The 17600-nt window shown below is 46.9% G+C and overlaps 1 long non-coding RNA gene across 1 annotated transcript in view; it reads right to left on the reverse strand.

Annotated features, from left to right (window-relative positions):
- LOC144894102 (uncharacterized) overlaps positions 1-4009 on the reverse strand; it is a 148226-nt gene extending 144217 nt beyond the window's left edge. Inside the window, exon 1 of the long non-coding RNA XR_013624833.1 lies at positions 3762-4009. This is a non-coding gene — a long non-coding RNA (uncharacterized LOC144894102). The remainder of the gene's footprint in view (positions 1-3761) is intronic.
- Between the last annotated feature and the right edge of the window lie 13591 nt (positions 4010-17600).

Genomic DNA, 17600 nt, shown 5'->3' on the forward strand with positions numbered 1-17600 from the left:
ATCCCCATGATCAGACATGGATGGTACATGAAGGATGCATGTAGGAGGAGAGCTTTGGGCTGCAGGTTCTACACTCCGTTTTCTTTTGGGCATGCTTGCTGTCGATGTCTACCATCACTGTTAAATGACAAATAAGAAATCACGAATGATGTTAAAAGTGCCTGTGAAAGGAGGCTCTGAGTTTTCAGTGAGGTAACAGAGGTTCTGAGTCATGTTCTACACTAGGGTACTTTTTAGCTGACTAAACCATGTTTAGTGGCATCAAAAGTGCTAATAGCTAAAACATCTAAATTCTTCCACACTAACGTTAGCTATCTAGGCCAATGAAACATTGTGCTAAGTTACTGTAGCTAGCTCAGCTGTCGTGCCTCTTTCTGGTTCAATTCATATACAGAAGTCAACAGATATGTCTCATGTTTGGCATTAACAAAAGTTTAAGTTACACCGACATTAGGAACATACTGTACATAGATGAGGCTAGCTTTAACGTTAGCTAACATGGTGCTAGCTGGCTCAGCTGTTATTCTGCCTGTTTATGATTTCATGCAGAAACTGAAGTCAAGAGTGTGAGTAACATTATAGTTAGCATCTTACCTGGCTAGATTGGAGGATGAATACCAAGAACAACACACAGATGGAATGGAAGACTGAACTTTCAACTGAGGTATTCAATAACATCAACGTTACCAATTGATACGAGCGCGCGACATTACCAATTGATACGAGCGCGCGAGCGCGCATGTTACATGGATGGAAATGTAAAATGGCAGCTATAGCAGCACTAATTTGGATCTCTAGTCTGTCATTTCTGCACTGTGATTGGATAACATAAAAAAATATGTTTGGGAGTTAACAGCAGGAGTTGGTAGATTTTACGTGGGCTGGGTGAGAAACCTTTAAATAAGCAAGTGAAAATCTCTCGCAATACAAAGTCAATGGTGGGAAGAAAAGTTGAGTGGTACCAATGTTACTGCCAATGTCCCGCCCCTATGCAAGACTCAGGAGCATCTTGTTGACATTTAACCTTGAAAATACCTGGGTTTAGACCCCTTATGTACCATGTTAAGTTATCTGCAGTATTAACGTATCCTTATCATTTGTAAAACTGATTATTTTGTAATTACAGCATTAATATGCATACTAGTATACCATAGACACATGTAATCATGTTATGAATAGTTCTATCATGATCTATGCCCTTCAAAACATGGTCTAGACACCTTCATTTTTCAATTATCTGCAATATTGGCTGAGATATGTCAAAAATCGTTTTTTTGATAATGGCAGCAGTAATTTGCAATAAAAATGGTATGTGGGACATTTTTTCAGCTTGGGGCCATAGCTAGTCATTTTCTACACATTTTTTCCAATCTAGAAACACTGATTAGAAGTATATCTCCGGGGGGTGCAGGGGGACCTAGTCTTCCTACTAGACTACACCATTTCCTGTGGGCCATACAAAAGTGAAGTCATCCTTCTGCCCAGAATACCACTTATGCCATCAGATTCAGAGCTGCCTTTCCAGTTTCGTCGCCTCCAGTTTCCATGCAAGCCATGTTTTTCTATAACAATCAACAAATCACAAGGTCAGACATTCAAGGCCATTGGAGTGGACCTGTCCGTGCCTTGCTTCACCCATGGTCAGCTGTATGTGGCGGCCTCTCGCACTTCCAGCAAAGAAAAACTTACCATCTTGGCACCCGAAAGTAAAACGCGGAACGTTGTTTACACAGAGGCCCTGTAGAACTGATATATTGACTACAGGAGGTGCCAGGCGTTGCTCGGGAGAGGGCAAGGGAGTATTCTATGTGTCTTTTGCCAGCCCCACTCCATAATTATGGATTGCGATATGTATCAAACCAGCCCGCCGACAGACACCATCTATCGTCTACCAGCCCACCTCCAACCCCACTAACGTCTAGCAGCCAGCCTAGAACACAGCTACTGCCGACAACCTTACTACCGTCTACCAGAACGCCTACAACCCAAATAACAGGTGAGTTAAAAACATTTACTCATTAATGTAAAGTAACCCACTGGCCCAAAGTAACCCACTCCCGTGCAAAGCCGGGTACCTCTATATATATAAAGTAGAGTTGGCCTCTGTGTCTGTATCCTGATCTATGTATGTGTCTATGTATGTATGTGTCTACAATCTCTAAGATCTCGAGAACCCGTGGACGGATTTGCGAGCGGCAAGTACTGTTCGACTCGGGATGGTCCCAGGAATGTCACGGAGACATAAAATTTAAAAAATTTCGGGGTTTTAAAATTAGCGTATTACGCATAATTAGCACTAGCAGAAGAGAGAGGGATTCGAAGGGAGGGGAGCGCAGCGCTTCTAGCGCTTCTGACTACAGCACACCTTAAAATTAAAACAACTTCGGGTTTTAAAATTAGTGTGTTACGCGTAATTAGCGCTAGCAGAAGAGGGAGGGAATCTAAGGGAGGGAGCGCAGTGCTCCCTCCAGCGCTTCTGTTAGCGTAATTAGCGTATTTCGGAACGTTAATTTTTCAACTTCATTATTCGGAATCAGTACGTCCCAGAGAACCTTCGTAACGTTAATTTTTCAACTTCATCCGATTGACATGGGACCAACGGCATGTGACAAAGAGTGAAACATACAGGCTACATTTATTTGACGACAATGAGTTCCGACTTCCGACCTCGGTGGGATGACAGGCTGAGTCAACCCCCCTGGTGTGAAGGGGGAGGAGGAGGGGAGGGGGAAGAGAAGGGGAGGGGAACGAGGGGGAAGGGGATGGGAGGGGAACGAGGGGGAAGGGGATGGGAGGGGGGAGGGGAGGGGGAAGGGGGAGGGGGAGGGGGGAAGGGGGGAGGGGTAGGGGAGGGGGGGGGGAGGGGAAAGGGGGGGAGGGGGAGGGGAGGGGCCCTTCTTCCCCTGGGCACCCCCGCACCCTTCCCTCCCCCCCCTCTGCCCCTCCCCCCTCCCCCCTTTCCCCCTCCCCCCCTTCCCCCCTCGTCCCCCCATTCCCCTCCCCCTCCTCTTCCCCCTCCCCTCCCCTCCTCCTCCCCCGCTTCCCCTCCCCCCCTCCCCCCCGTTCCCCTCCCCTCCTCTTCCCCCTCCCCTCCTCCTCCCACTCCCGTGCAAAGCCGGGTACCTCTGCTAGTTGCTTATAAAAATGTAATATCACAAACACTACAAATAATTTGTGCAAAATAATTGTTTGTATTATGATTGGTGTAAATCATGACAACACAACAACTCAGGTACAGTCATTATCCTCAGCTAAAATAAGCCCGTTCCTCAGTAACGACGCTCGCGAGCCGAGCCAAGCTAGTATATGTACATATATATACACATAAGTACACAGATACAAATATTCACATACACACACACACACACACACACACACACGCACACGCACACGCACACACACAAAAATACTCACATATATATACACACATATACATATACTCACATACAAATACTCACATATACACAAAATATTATTGCAGTCCATTTTGCCCCTGATGTTGTTGTTGTTGTTGTTGTTTGTGATGATGCTGGTGTGTGGTTGCTGATTGCGTCATTTTTTCTGAAAGCACAGTTGTGCCGCTGATGCAGTGCCCCACGCAGTAGGTTTTAGCTGGAATTTGTTTGAGGGTGCCGGCGATAACTCACCGAGTCTTCGCAAGCATTTCAGTGGTAAAGTAGACAAACTAAAACGATGGTAATAAGATCTCGTACAGAATCACCAATTAAGACTTTTAAAGGACTTGTTTGAGCGAGTCTTACCAGGCAGACGTTCAGGTCGTTGCAGTCCGATACCTTGTCAAACTGCTGGACCTTCGACCACTGCCTTCTGCTCTCCTAACTTGTGCAGGCTGATGTAGTGGTTGCAAGACCGACTTAGATGGAATGTTTAACTTGCATTTCTTTACTGACTATTTGCGCTCTGCTCTGAACTTCGCCCTCTGCCCTCTCTATTGGACCCGTAACACTATGTTCTTCCCTGGGTACGTTGTCCTCTACGTTTCCTCCTGTTGAACTCAAAACCCATCGACTGGAAAATAATTCTGAGCAAGCTAAACCTGATTGGCGGTAACATATGACGTCAAAGCTAAAACTTCTGTGGTTTTAACTCTCGGAGGTCCTGCCCCTCGATATACTGGTCACTGGGCCTCGGATGTGGCATTTCAGGAACAAGGATATGTAAGGAACTTGGTGGATTCACCAACGACAGTATCCATCGCCCACCCACACGCAAGCTATCTACAAGTCCTGACAATATCCTTGTACCCCTCCATCTGCAATGCATGTCATACCTATCTAAATCCATTTTAAACCTATCTACAGTTTTTAGCTCACCTGCAACGCTGTTCCGAGGAGCTTATGCGATGGCGCGTCGTCCGTCAGTCCATAAACACTTGCACTTCTTCTCCGAAACTGCTGATGGGATTGTGACCAAATTTGGTACAAATGATATTTGGAATGTTGCATCTCAACTTTCTTCACGGCATTAAGAAAATCGGGGTCTAAGGGGGTCTACCAGGGGTCAAAGTGGGTCCAGGTTTAACCCCCCCCCCCTCCCCCCAAAAATCGGAATTTGCTTTCTTCTCAGAAACTGCGCACGCAATTCTGATGAAGCTTGACCACAACCGTAATCGCCCGTGTTGTACCAAAGTTTGTTCACGGCATTAAAACATAGGGGCATTACCTCTGGCGCTCACCTGGTAGAATAAACAGTATACTGCACTAACTAAAGGTATTTTAAACCAATTTCAATGGTCGCTAGAAGACAGGGATGCATGTAGAATCATACTAACATAATCATAAGCTTTAAACAAACAAACAAAAAATACCTATTTTGGGGGGCACCCCCCTCCTCCTACCCCATATACCTCCTCAGACCCTAATGTTTCAATGCCTTGCACAAACATTGGTTCATCACCGATGATGAAGGTTGTGGTGAAGTTTCATCGAAATTGTGTGTGTAGTTTCTGAGAAGAAAAGCAAATTCCTATTTTGGGGGGAAACCCTCCCATAGTCCCCTCAGGGCCCGATTCTGTTCTGGGGATCTCAAGCGATGGCGCATCATCAGTCCGTCAGTCCATAAACACTTGCAACTTCTTCTCTGTATTGTTTCGTAAAATCATTAATATTGTTATGTTTGTAGGGGGTAGACAATGATTACCTTAGAGCCAGGTAGAGTGTATAGATTAGTGTGCTCCGGCTGTCGTAAAGAAGAAACCCCATGTAATAAGTAGGAAATTTTTGTCGACCGTATGTCGGGTAAGCTTGTATCTTTGTCCCCATGAGAGGGGTGGGGTATGTTAATTAGCGAGAGATTATGGGTAATTGATCTCCTGTGTGGAATTGCCTCTGTAATCTTTTCCTGTGTTCCTGCTGTCACCACACTACACACCATAGACAAGCCAAGCAATCGACACCATAATTAAGGCTAAATAAAAACCAACCGGAAACCAGGCATCGAACACTACCGTGGATAACATCGACTTGGTGAGCACACAGGACAAAAGGTCCATGGAGCCACGCCTAGAAGAGCAGTGAACAGTCCGGGATTTGATTGGCACAAGGAGTGGTAAGATGGGACTTGCTGATATGAGCAGACACAGAGACGTCGTGCGATGACGTCAGAGCCTCAAACACAAAATAGTTGGAACGGCGGACATTTTGTCTTCTCGCTCCTTCTCGTTCTGGATCCCATAGTGAACGGTCGCTTATTGGCTCTTGTGCAAGGAAGATTCATCACAAACGATCGTGTTCCGACATCTTGATAGTGATAGTGAGGAGGAAGAACTGCGGACTGAGAACTGCGGTTTTCCCGAACAAGATTGTGAGCATAAGCACGGCTGGAAGGGCGAACTGCGCATGGAGGCCTGGTATTCCCGCCCGTGAGCTGCATGGCAAAACGTGCGGTTCCCGCCATGGCTGTGACGATCGTTGACGATTCCTGATGAGATTCCAGAGCAGCTTAGAGCTAAGTGCCACAGACCACACATATTTATTTTCCAGTTATTTTATCCTTTGTCTGTATTGGGTCTGTGTGGGAACGCTTCAATTTGGAATATAGTTTTATCATGCATCGTTTTATAACCGGCATTTTCTTTAAGCTCGTTTGGTCATCTGTGTCACCCTGCGGTGTTCACCAGAGGGTACTCACACGACAATATATGCTGTCATCATAAGTGTTATTAATTTTTCAATGAGAAGTGGCTTTGGAAAAACGCCTTTGGAAGAACTCCACGTTTGCGGCAAGAAGGGTCATGTTTTTAACCTTTCTGGGATATATAGACTACAGTAGATCTTCGATCAGGTGCATTTGTCGACGTGATAAGCAGAGACTGATGCCCACATTCCTTCAAATTTTTTCAATTCATTGTTAAACAGCATTAGCGAATGTTTAAAAAAGTATCAAACATGTTTGTGGTTTCTAATATTTTTACTTCTGGGAGAGGTGCTCCCAAGAAAACATCATGATAAGCTACTTATAAATTTAACACGTAACGTAACACTTATAAACGTAACAAGTTATGGAATTCCATCATTGCTTCGGATATAAAATCCTTCCTCTTTAAAACAGCTGTTCACCACCATCTCTTATCTTCCCCCATCCATAACCTTGATCTTTTCTACCCCCACTAATTCACCCCAGATCCACCTTGTTTGAAATTCCAACTTATTTCCTGGAAATCCTGGCAGTGTCCATATGTTTATACCTCTCCCACCCCCCCCCCCCCCTTCACATGCCTCCCCCCCTTCACATGCCTCCCCCCCTTCACATGCCTCCCCCCCAAAGCCCTCTCCCTCCCACAGATCTCTCCATGTCTCCATGTCTCTCGGTCCCTGCTCTCAAATGTTGTGTTTGTGTCCTTCCCCCTCTCTCCCCATCTTGTCTACCGCTCCCGATGTTATTTGTTTTATGTGTCTGTTTGTCTTTCTGTGTGATTAATGTTCGCTCTTTCACGAGCCTCGATCTTGTATACAACAACAAAAAAAAAAAAAAAAAAAAAAAAAAATGGCTTGATCTCCGATCATCAATTTGGATTCAGACCAGGTCACTCTACTCTGGACATGCTGCTTCTGCTGTCTCAACAATGGATGGAGGTCCTCAATGCCAAACACGAAATCAGAGCTGTCTCCCTTGACATATCACGTGCCTTCGATACGGTCTGGCACCCAGCTCTGCTCACCAAACTCTCCTCCTATGGTATCCATGGAAATCTCCATGCATGGCTTGCGGACTTCCTTTCTGGTCGCAGTCAACGTGTGGCCCTGAATGGGTTTCTCTCATCTCCTCCTCCTGTTCTGGCTGGAGTTCCCCAAGGTAGTGTTCTGTGCCCTGTGCTTTTTCTGGTCTTCATCAATGATCTCTCCGACTCTCTGGAAAATCCTCTCTATCTCTTCGCTGATGACTCCACTCTCTGCCGCTCCATTCCTCATCCCTCAGATCGGCAGCCTGCAGCCTCTTCACTCTCTGCAGACTAGGACAAAATCACAGACTGGACAAACAAGTGGAACATGCCTTTCAATCCTGACAAAACTCACACTCTTACTATGCCTCTCCAAAACGACCGACTGGAAAACCCTCCCATCTACTTTCTCAACAATCCTCTCCAAGAAGTTTTGTCGCTCAAGCTTTTGGGTCTCACTATCTGCCATGATCTTTTTTGGGAAAACCACATTTCCAAGCTGGCCTCCACAGCCAGTCGCCGACTGGGCATCCTCCATCGTGCGAAGTCCTTCCTTGGCACACCTGAGCTCCTCACCACATACAGTCACGTGAAAAAGTAAGTACACCCCATGTAAAGTTTTGACTTTTTCAACATATTTCAACATACAGCTATTTGATCTTCATTTCAACAACATTGATAGATAAAGGTGATATAATATAACAAATATCATGAAACATTTACATTTTGTAGTCCATTGTATAACTTAAATAAACACAAATGCAAATTTTGCATGTGGAAAAAGTAAGTACACCCCTACATTTATCACTTCTTCAAATACCTAAAATTAGAGTCAGGTGCACCAGCTCAGGTGCAAATGATTTGAACATCGTTAGAGAGGATCTTGGAGGAAGCTGTCTTATTTAAACCTCAGACATTTAGTTTGGTTTGCTCTTTGTGGTTGAAGTGTGTGGCATCACAATGCCGAGATCAAAAGAGCTCTCTGATGCCTTCAGAAAGAAGGTTATAGATGCCTATGAGTCTGGGAAGGGATTTAAAAAGATCTCCAAACAATTTGAAATCAATCATTGGACTGTCTGGAAGATAATCGACAAGTGGAGAAGATTCCAAACAACTGCCATCTTGTTCAGGCCAGGCTGCCCCAGCAAGTTCAGCCCGAGAGCAGACCGCAAGATGCTGAAATAAGTCTCTAAGAACCCCCAGAATGTCATCACGGGACCTACAGGTAGCTCTTGCCACTGTTGATGTCAAAGTGCACGAGTCTACCATTATAAAGAGGCTGCACAAATTTGATCTACATGGGAGGTGTGCCAGGAGGAAACCTTTGCTGCCCAGAAAGAACATCAGGCCAAGACTAAAGTTTGCCAATGAACACCGAGGCAAAGACCAGCACTTCTGGAACAATGTGCTCTGGACAGATGAGTCAAAGGTGGAGCTATTTGGCCACAGTACCAGAAGACATGTTTGGCGAAAACCAAAGACAGCATTTGACCACAATAACCTGATACCAACTGTAAAGCATGGTGGTGGAAATATTATGGTTTGGGGCAGCTTTGCTGCATCAGGGCCTGGGCAGCTCACCATCATATAATCCACTATGAATTCTTCATTGTACCAGAGGGTGCTTGAGGATAATGTGACGCCATCTGTCGGAAAGTTGAAGCTCAAGCGGAGGTGGACCTTGCAACATGACAATGACCCTAAACATACCAGTAAATCCACCAAGGAATGGCTGAAAAGAAAGAAATGGAGGGTTCTGGAATGGCCAAGTCAAAGCCCGGATCTAAATCCCATCGAGATGTTGTGGGGGGATTTCAAACGAGCTGTGCATGCAAGAAACCCCTCAAACATTGCACAGCTGAAAGAATTCTGCATGGAGGAGTGGGCAAAAATTTCTCCCAGTCGATGTCAGGGACTGGTAGACAGTTATAAGAAACGCCTACCTGAGGTTGTTTCTGCCAAAGGGGGCAATACCACTTATTAGAGCCAAGGGTGCACTTACTTTTTCCACATGCGAAATTTGCATTTATGTTTATTTAAATTATACAATGGTCTACAAAATGTAAATGTTTCATGATATTTGATATATTATATCACCTTTATCTATCAATGTTGTTGAAATGAAGATCAAATAGCTGTATATTGAAATATGTTGAAAAAGTCAAAACTTTACATGGGGTGTACTTACTTTTTCACGTGACTATATATATATATATATATATATATAAATATATATATATATATATATATATATATATATATATATATATATATATATATATATAAATAAATAAATAAGAAATAACCACCTTTAGATGCCATTTTCCCCGCAAAGCGGGGGTTGGCCTTTTTCGGGAACCGTGGTTGTTGTTGTTTTTTCGTCCCCTTTTTAAAGCAATGTTTTACGGCCGGATGCCCTTCCTGCCGCCAACCCTTTTTGTCGCCTTTTACGACAAGCAGGGAATTACCAGTGAACTGGTTCTCAATTTGCCGACCTCGGAAGGATGACAGGCTGAGTCAACCCCCCTGGCGTTAATTCAGTGATCGACCAGGATTACGAACCCAGGATCCTAAGCGGGCACCCTAGCCGCTAGCCCAACACCAGGGACTTATATATATATATATATATATATATATATATATATATATATATATATATATATATATATATATATATATATATATATATATATATATATATATGTATTTATATATGTATTTATATATGTATTTATATATGTATTTATATATGTATTTATATATGTATTTATATATGTATTTATATATGTATTTATATATGTATTTATATATGTATTTATATATGTATATATATATGTATATATATATGTATATATATACAGTGGTACCTCGGCTTACGAGTTTAATCCGTTCCGTGACGGAGCTCGTAAGCCAAATCGCTCGTAAGTCAAAGCAAATTTTCCCATTCAAATGCATTGAAATGCTATTAATCCGTTCCAGCCTCAAAAAAAAAACACCAATTTTTTTTGTTAGGTGCTTTTAAATAACAAAAATGTACTTTATAAATAACAAATAATGTATAAACAAGCACGACCTCGTATATACTGTACATAATACAAGAGAATGTAAAGAAATAAACTGGTTTTATTAAGCAGAGGAGAAGAGCATGCCAGGTGAGGTGTGCGTGTTGTCGACTTGGCGAGGCAGTACGATCGTACTCCTTCTACGATATGTACGATTTTGAAGCAGAAGGAGTCCATAAAGGCTATAACGCCAGCCAAGGGCGTTACGATTATTTCAAAGCTCCGGACCTCTATCCATGAAGATATGGAGAAGTTGTTGTTTGTGTGGTTGAAGGAGAAGCAGCTCGCAGGAGATACCGTGACCGAGAGCATCATGTGTTTGAAAAGATTGAAACTCGGATATCGAGCACGGACCACGAGGTGTTTTTTCTTTTTTCTTAATCTCGGTTTCAGTGAACTTTTGCTCTGTGCTCACGTGTACTGTACCTGTACCTGTAATGGTACGTCAGAGGATGGCACCTGTTGTCATCATATTAAGTGCAAGATGTTCTGCATCGTAAGTTGGTACACCGTGGTCTTTCGGCGGTGTTTAAGCCGGCCGTCTTGGCTTCTGTCACCATTGGCATTGAGTCTTTCGATGTAGGTAGGTCGTTGTGTGCCGGTGCCTTGGCCGAATTCCTTCATTGCTGCATTGTTAGCTCACCTGGTTTTTTATACCACATCTTTGGTTATCGGACCAGCGAATGACGTCATCTCCAAAGTATGGCTTATTCTCACTTGTCTTGGACGATCTTCTACTTCTAGCCTTCCACCGTGCATTTGGTGTCCACTGTACTTACTGTACAGTGCCTGGTAAAAATAAAATTGATGTAATGGGTTTTTGACCGTCAACGCCATGAACCGTCATGAACCGTCAACGCCATGAACCGCTAACACTCAAAAGCCCATTTATCGCGCCTTATAAAGCAAAACGCAAACCGAAAGCCATGCCTCTCAAGCGAGGCGTGCTTCCGTGGTCACGTGATCCACAGGTGTAGCTCATTATACCCGCACGCGCGACACGCTTTGGCGGTCACGTGACCAGCCACTCTGGAGGCGGGGATCCCCGCCGATGACGTCACCGGCTGGAGCAAGGAGATTCCTCGCTCATGTATTTCGACGATTGCGTGTTTTATATCCAAGCAGAGATGCTTTCACGGCAAGATAACCACGTGACCGGAACCGGAAGCCACAACCGGAAAATTCAAAAAAATAAATTTTTTGAGCTCGTACATCGGATCTCGGCTCGTATCCCAAAGCAACAAACCGCCCGAGCGACGGCTCGTATCCCGAAAAACTCGTACGTTGGGGCACTCGTAAGCCGAGGTACCACTGGTATATATATATATATATATATATATATATATATATACATATATATATAATATTGTTACAGATCGCGGTTAGATGTTGTAGACCGAGCGGTTGGTGACCGCGACCTAACAAACTTACCCGATTCCACCCGAACTTTGGCCGTATCGCACCACAGCTGCTCAATCAGGGAAAAGACAAAGGCGACGAATGCAAAGAGGAAAAAGGAATAAAACGAGAAGACGTACAGACGAGTAATGGGGTTTATTATTTACACACACAAGCAAAAAGGAGCAATCAAGGTTTATTTACAACACATAAGACGCAGGTGACACAGTGCAAATACTAGCTTATCTACAGGCTTAACTTATCCCAGGACAGAACAAACAAAAGACACTGACTTACGCGGGGAATTGCAGGAATCGCAGGATGTGGATGGCTGGAGGGAGAGGGAGGTCCAAAGGGGGTCCCGCAGCACAACCGGCGCGTTTAGCAGCCGCCGTTCAGGCCAGGCCCCACGCTGCTATTTTGGCTGCTGTTTTGGCTGCCGTGTACGTCGCGTGCTTTGCCAGGCCTTATCCCACTCGTCTGGTCCAAACCCTCAACTCTTTCTTCTTTCTCTCACTCTTTACCACTCTCTCTTGACGACCAACTCAGACCTCTCTCACCAAGACCAACCCTTTGTGACCAACCGACTCAGACCCTCTACTGGCAATCGACTCACTCCAACTCCTTGTGACCAACTCCAGGGCTTTTTGTCTTCTCCTCTCCTCTGTAAAAACGCATCTCTTCTTGACACGCCCCTGCCTTGGGTTATATAGGCCCCCGCCCCTCAACCTTTTCAAACCTCCCCGATCGCTCTTCCTCCGCCCTCTCTAGCCAAACCCCTGGCTCATGGTTGGTCGAGTGGGGCTGGCTCACTCCTCCCCTCTATGACGAGGTGGAGACACGCCTTTCTTCCCCGACCCGAGCCTCGTGGTCAATGGCGGTTATTGGAAGGGAGGTAATATGGGCAATTGAGGGCTCAGCAGTGACGAGAGGGGATGTAATATGGAAATGGAGGTTTTGGGGATGGGAAGGAAAGGGAGATTTTGGGGATGGGAAGGAAAGGGAGATTTTGGGGATGGGAAGGAAAGGGGATCTATTTCTTTCACTGGTGCAATGGAGTATTTCAATTAATGGAAGACACAGCCTTACACTAATACACATAATAAGGATATAACTGTCAAAAAAAGATATATCGTGTCCTGCATGTATGTTTTATGGACTAACTACGGGAACGCCCTTTTGACCTTTATACAACCACAAACGGAGGGAGGAGGGGTGATATTTTACAACAACCTTTTACAACAACATTTTACAACAATAAAATAAAAAAACATTCTCATATCCACAACACTGCACCCTCCTCCCCTTAGGCACGTCCCGGGCCTATAACTTTTACCTTAGTGTGGCACGTAGGTGTAGTTCCCTCTACTTTTAACCTGACCCTGAGTGCGACAGTTTTAAAACATAAATAAATGTGTCCCGCTGCTCCATTGCACCCTGCCTAACAGACTTACGCCCACAGTTAACCGAATTGCGGAATGGTCTTCAAACTATACACTGACGGTGGGAAGCATTATTTACAATGACGCTATTTTTATTTACAAAACTAACCCAGGACCTGTGATTGTTCTTTCTGGGGGGGAGACAGTCTGCTCTGCATCGACGCACCATGAACGCACCCAAAAACGCACCAATACACACCCAAGCACCAATCGGTGCAGTCACCATAGTTCATCAGTGTTCAATGAATAAAAATAAATTCAACAACCCCTAACCCTGCAGGTGTCTCTTGCTCTTCGGCTCCCTCTGCTGGTTATTATTATTTCTTCCAGTTGTTGTCATTCTTTTGCTTTGCTTACTGGCGGCCTATTTGCAATAAAGTGTGCCCAATGTGTCCTTTTTATTTTCTTTATTTATGGCCCACAGGGCCGACTATGTGTGGTTCACCTGTGGGGCATCGGTGCCCTGTGGCCAAGGTCTGCCAGCAAGATTTCAGGCCCTCATGGCCGGTTCCAGCAGAGGGGCCATGCCCCCAACCCATGGGGTCCATAGGTGGTGCTCGGCCACAGACATGTGGTCCATAATGTGGTGCATCGATGCAGACAGCTGGTTCTGGGAATTTCGGGCGCACAATGGCCGACCCACGCACGCTCCCCTCGGCACCCAATGGCACACAGGTCATGTGGGAGACAAAAGGGGAAAGACAATTGAGCGAGGGGTAGGGTCACAAGGGTACACATCAATAAGGCAATGCAAGGCGAAATGCGTACGGAGGGCGAAGTGAGAAAGCTCGTCCCTACCGTACGTCACCCCCCTGTCACCTACACATACCCTTGCCCTTACCCCATATGTACAAAATCTACCCATTTACAAATTCGTCACTACTGTCACGTCTTCCCCATATTTCCCCTCTACCAAATTCGTCTCCACAATCCCTCTACTTCAAAATTTGCCATCACCAAATTCATCATCAATCCTCATAAGGAGGCAGAGATGGAACATCAAAGCACAATGTCACACCCACGTCATGATGCGTCTCACAATCCAAAACATTTGCATCAAAAATAATTAAACATGGCATGGTGCGGAGTACCTGTCACCTCAGGTGAGTGGATGCAGATGGTGCGAGGAGATCCTTCATCCTAACTATCCTCTAAATGATTTTAACACACTTTACACTACCCGGGGTCTTTCCCTGCCAAACCATTGGTCATCTTTACTCTATGTGGTTCTAAGAACCGAACTCCCATTGAACATACTGTGGCGCTCACCAATTTGGGGTCTCACTCCCCCGATTCTACTCCCTGTGCCCTCGCACAATTTCAGGGCTGGGTCGTGTGGCTCTCCCAGCAGGTCCGCTCACCTGCACACCTCCGCCACTGTAGTTGCCTCCCGAGCTTACCTGCTCCTCACCCTAACCTACCTGGGGGAAGGCCCTCTGGCTCTCTCACCCCACTACCGCCCTCTCTGGCGTCGGGCTACCCGGGTCCGTCCTCCAGATTCTAGGGCCCCATTGAACACTGGCTCTACCTGGCTCCCAGAGCCTACCTGCGGCCTCACCTGGCCGACATCCTCACAGTGGTGGAGTGCCCAAACCAACTACACACACTAACAGGCTACACGCCCAGCCATTTCCACAACACCAATGCACCCATCCACATACCTTTCTGCCACCCGCACCACAGATGCCAATATCCAACCACAATTTACCTGTACCCTCTACCTAACACTTACACTACCCGCCCCGGGTATCCGTGATGGGGGTCCACTCTTCCCCCATTCACACCTTCGCACCATCCACTCCACTCCACAATTTCCACCATTCTCACTCCATGACCATCCATTCCACCACTCCAGATATTCCACACTACCATTTATTCCACACAGCCACATACACCTGTTCTTCATTCACCTGTCGTTGCACACCTGTGCAATCATACCTGGTGCCACCTGCACCCTCCTTTCTTCCTGGACCATTTGGTCAACACAACACGCAATCACCACTACTCCCTCATACACTGCTCCACACACCTGTTCAGTTGCACACCTGTGCAATCACACCTGTTCCATTCTCACCTGTTCAATCCTCACACACACGGCATCATCTCAGCTAACTACTCCCCTCTGAAACTTGCGCTTCCCAGTCGTCCCTTTAAACTATTGCGCTCCCACGTCATTATAATCCACACTAATCTACCTGCGTCCCCACTACAGGTATCAGTCACTAACTAAACTTAACGTTACCTAATGTCATCTTCGCTAGATCCCTATCAATATCCTAACCCACCCGGGCTAGTTTTCACTGCCATACACCCCATAAGCTATTGCTCCTTTGCCCCCACCTCGTGAGGGATGACAGAGTTGCCATCCCACCACATCGGGGCATCTCTCACTACCATCCCCCCAGTCCTCTGACGCTACGAGCCCCCGTCGCAAGAGGTACTGGGTCCTGCCTCGGCATCTAGAGCCGAGGCGATCCATGAGGGCGCCTGCTCGCCGGCATAAGGTCTTATCCGGTCGGCATGGACGATCCGAGGGGGGGTCCGTGGCCCCATTTTGATCTTAATGACCACGTCACAGATTTGCGACAGGACGACTCCTGGGCCTTGCCAGGGGGAGGTGAGTTTTGGGCACCTTCCCTTCCGCCTCCGGGGATTAAAGAACCAAATCTTCATCCCCGGAGCGTATTGACTCCCCTGGCTCCGGTCGTCGTACCTGCGCTTCATCTTGGCCCCCGCCAGATGGAGCTGGCGGCGGGCGAAGGCATGGACCCGCTCCATGCCTTCCTCCAGGTGACGTGCGTAACCCTCCCTCGGCGGTGTATCCGTGGTGTCTGGCACGGGACCGCATAGCAAGTCGGCGGGAGCCCGTAACTCCCGCCCATACATAAGCAACGCTGGACTGCATGCGGTGGCCCCGTGCTGGCTAGTTCGGTAGGCCATCAACAGGTACGGGAGATGTTTGTCCCAGTCATCCTGACGGGTGGTGGTGAACAATGCCAGTTGTTGTATCAATGTTCTGTTGAACCGTTCCACCATCCCGTCAGATTGTGGCCGCAAGGGCGTGGTTCTTGTTTTCCGAATTGACAGGAGTCTGCACACATCTTTTAGTAATTGGCTCTCAAAATTTCGTCCCTGATCGGTGTGCAGCTCCTGTGGAATCCCGTGCCGACATACAAATCCTTCCACGAAGGCCTGTGCTACCACCCCTGCTTCTTGGTTGGGGAGGGCATAGGCCTCCGGCCACTTGGTGAAATAGTCCATTACAACGAGGATATACTTATTACCTTGGCGGGTGCGGGGCAGCGGTCCTATAATATCCATAGCCACCCGCTCAAGGGGGGCCCCCACCTGATGTAATTGAAGGGGGGCCCTCATCCTCCGTGCTGGTCCCTTTTTGGCAGAACAGGCGTCGCATCTCCGACACCAGTCCTGTATGTCGCGCCCCATATTCACCCAATAGAACCTCCGGCGGACCCGAGATATTGTCTTTGTCCTGCCCAAATGGCCGCCGGAGCGGGTACCATGCACCTGTTGCAATATGACGTTCTTGAATTTGTCAGGGACTATCACCAGCCAGGAAGTTCTATCAGAGGGAACCTCCACCCACTTGCGATACAAGATGTTGCCTTTCAATTCCAGGGTCTGCCACTGAGCCCAATACGCCTTTGTTTGCGCCCCGAGGGGGGTGACCTCTTCCCCCTTTGGTCTTTGCCCCAATTTGACCCAATTGAACACTGGCCCCGGGACAGGATCCTCCTGCTGGGCCGTGCTCCATGCCAAATCTCCAAATTCCTCGTCCGCGGTTAGTGGCAAAATTGGCCCTCTCACCCGGGTTGCCCGGACGACGAGAATCGGGGCAGAATCGCCCAATTGCTCCCTCTCCTCGTGTCTCGCACAAAATTTACAGTTTTCCCCCAGACAAGGACGCCGAGAGAGTGCGTCCGCATTACCATGGGCCTTCCCGGCCCTATGGGCCACATCAAAATCGTACTGCTGCAACTTTTCCAACCACCTTGCAATTTGGCCCTCCCGTTCCTTGAACCGAAGGAGCCATTGCAAGGAGGAATGGTCAGTTCTAACCAAAAATTTCCGCCCGTACAGGTACGGGTGGAAATGGTTCATGGCAGCCAGCATGGCCAATAACTCTTTGCGAGTGACGCAATAATTTCGCTCGGGCCTACTTAAGGCCCGACTATAGTAACCAATCACTCTCTCCACGCCCTCCTGTGTCTGAGACAAAACTGCGCCCAATCCTTCCTGGCTCGCATCCGTGTCCAGGGTAAATGCCCCGTCACTAGTGGGGTAAGCTAGAAGGGGTGCGGATGTTAGACACCCCTTCAATTTTTGGAAGGCCTCGTGGCACTCCCGTGTCCAATTAAATCGCGTCCCCTTCTCCGTAAGCCGGTGGAGGGGACGGGCCAACTCCGCAAATTTCGCCACAAAGCGCCGGTAGTAGGAGCAGAGTCCCAAAAATCCCCGCACCTCCTTGATGGTACGTGGTGCGGGCCACTCCTCTAC

This window comes from Myxine glutinosa, chromosome 10 (genome assembly GCF_964187855.1).
Source record: "Myxine glutinosa chromosome 10, kmMyxGlut1.1, whole genome shotgun sequence".
Lineage (NCBI taxonomy): Eukaryota > Metazoa > Chordata > Myxini > Myxiniformes > Myxinidae > Myxine > Myxine glutinosa.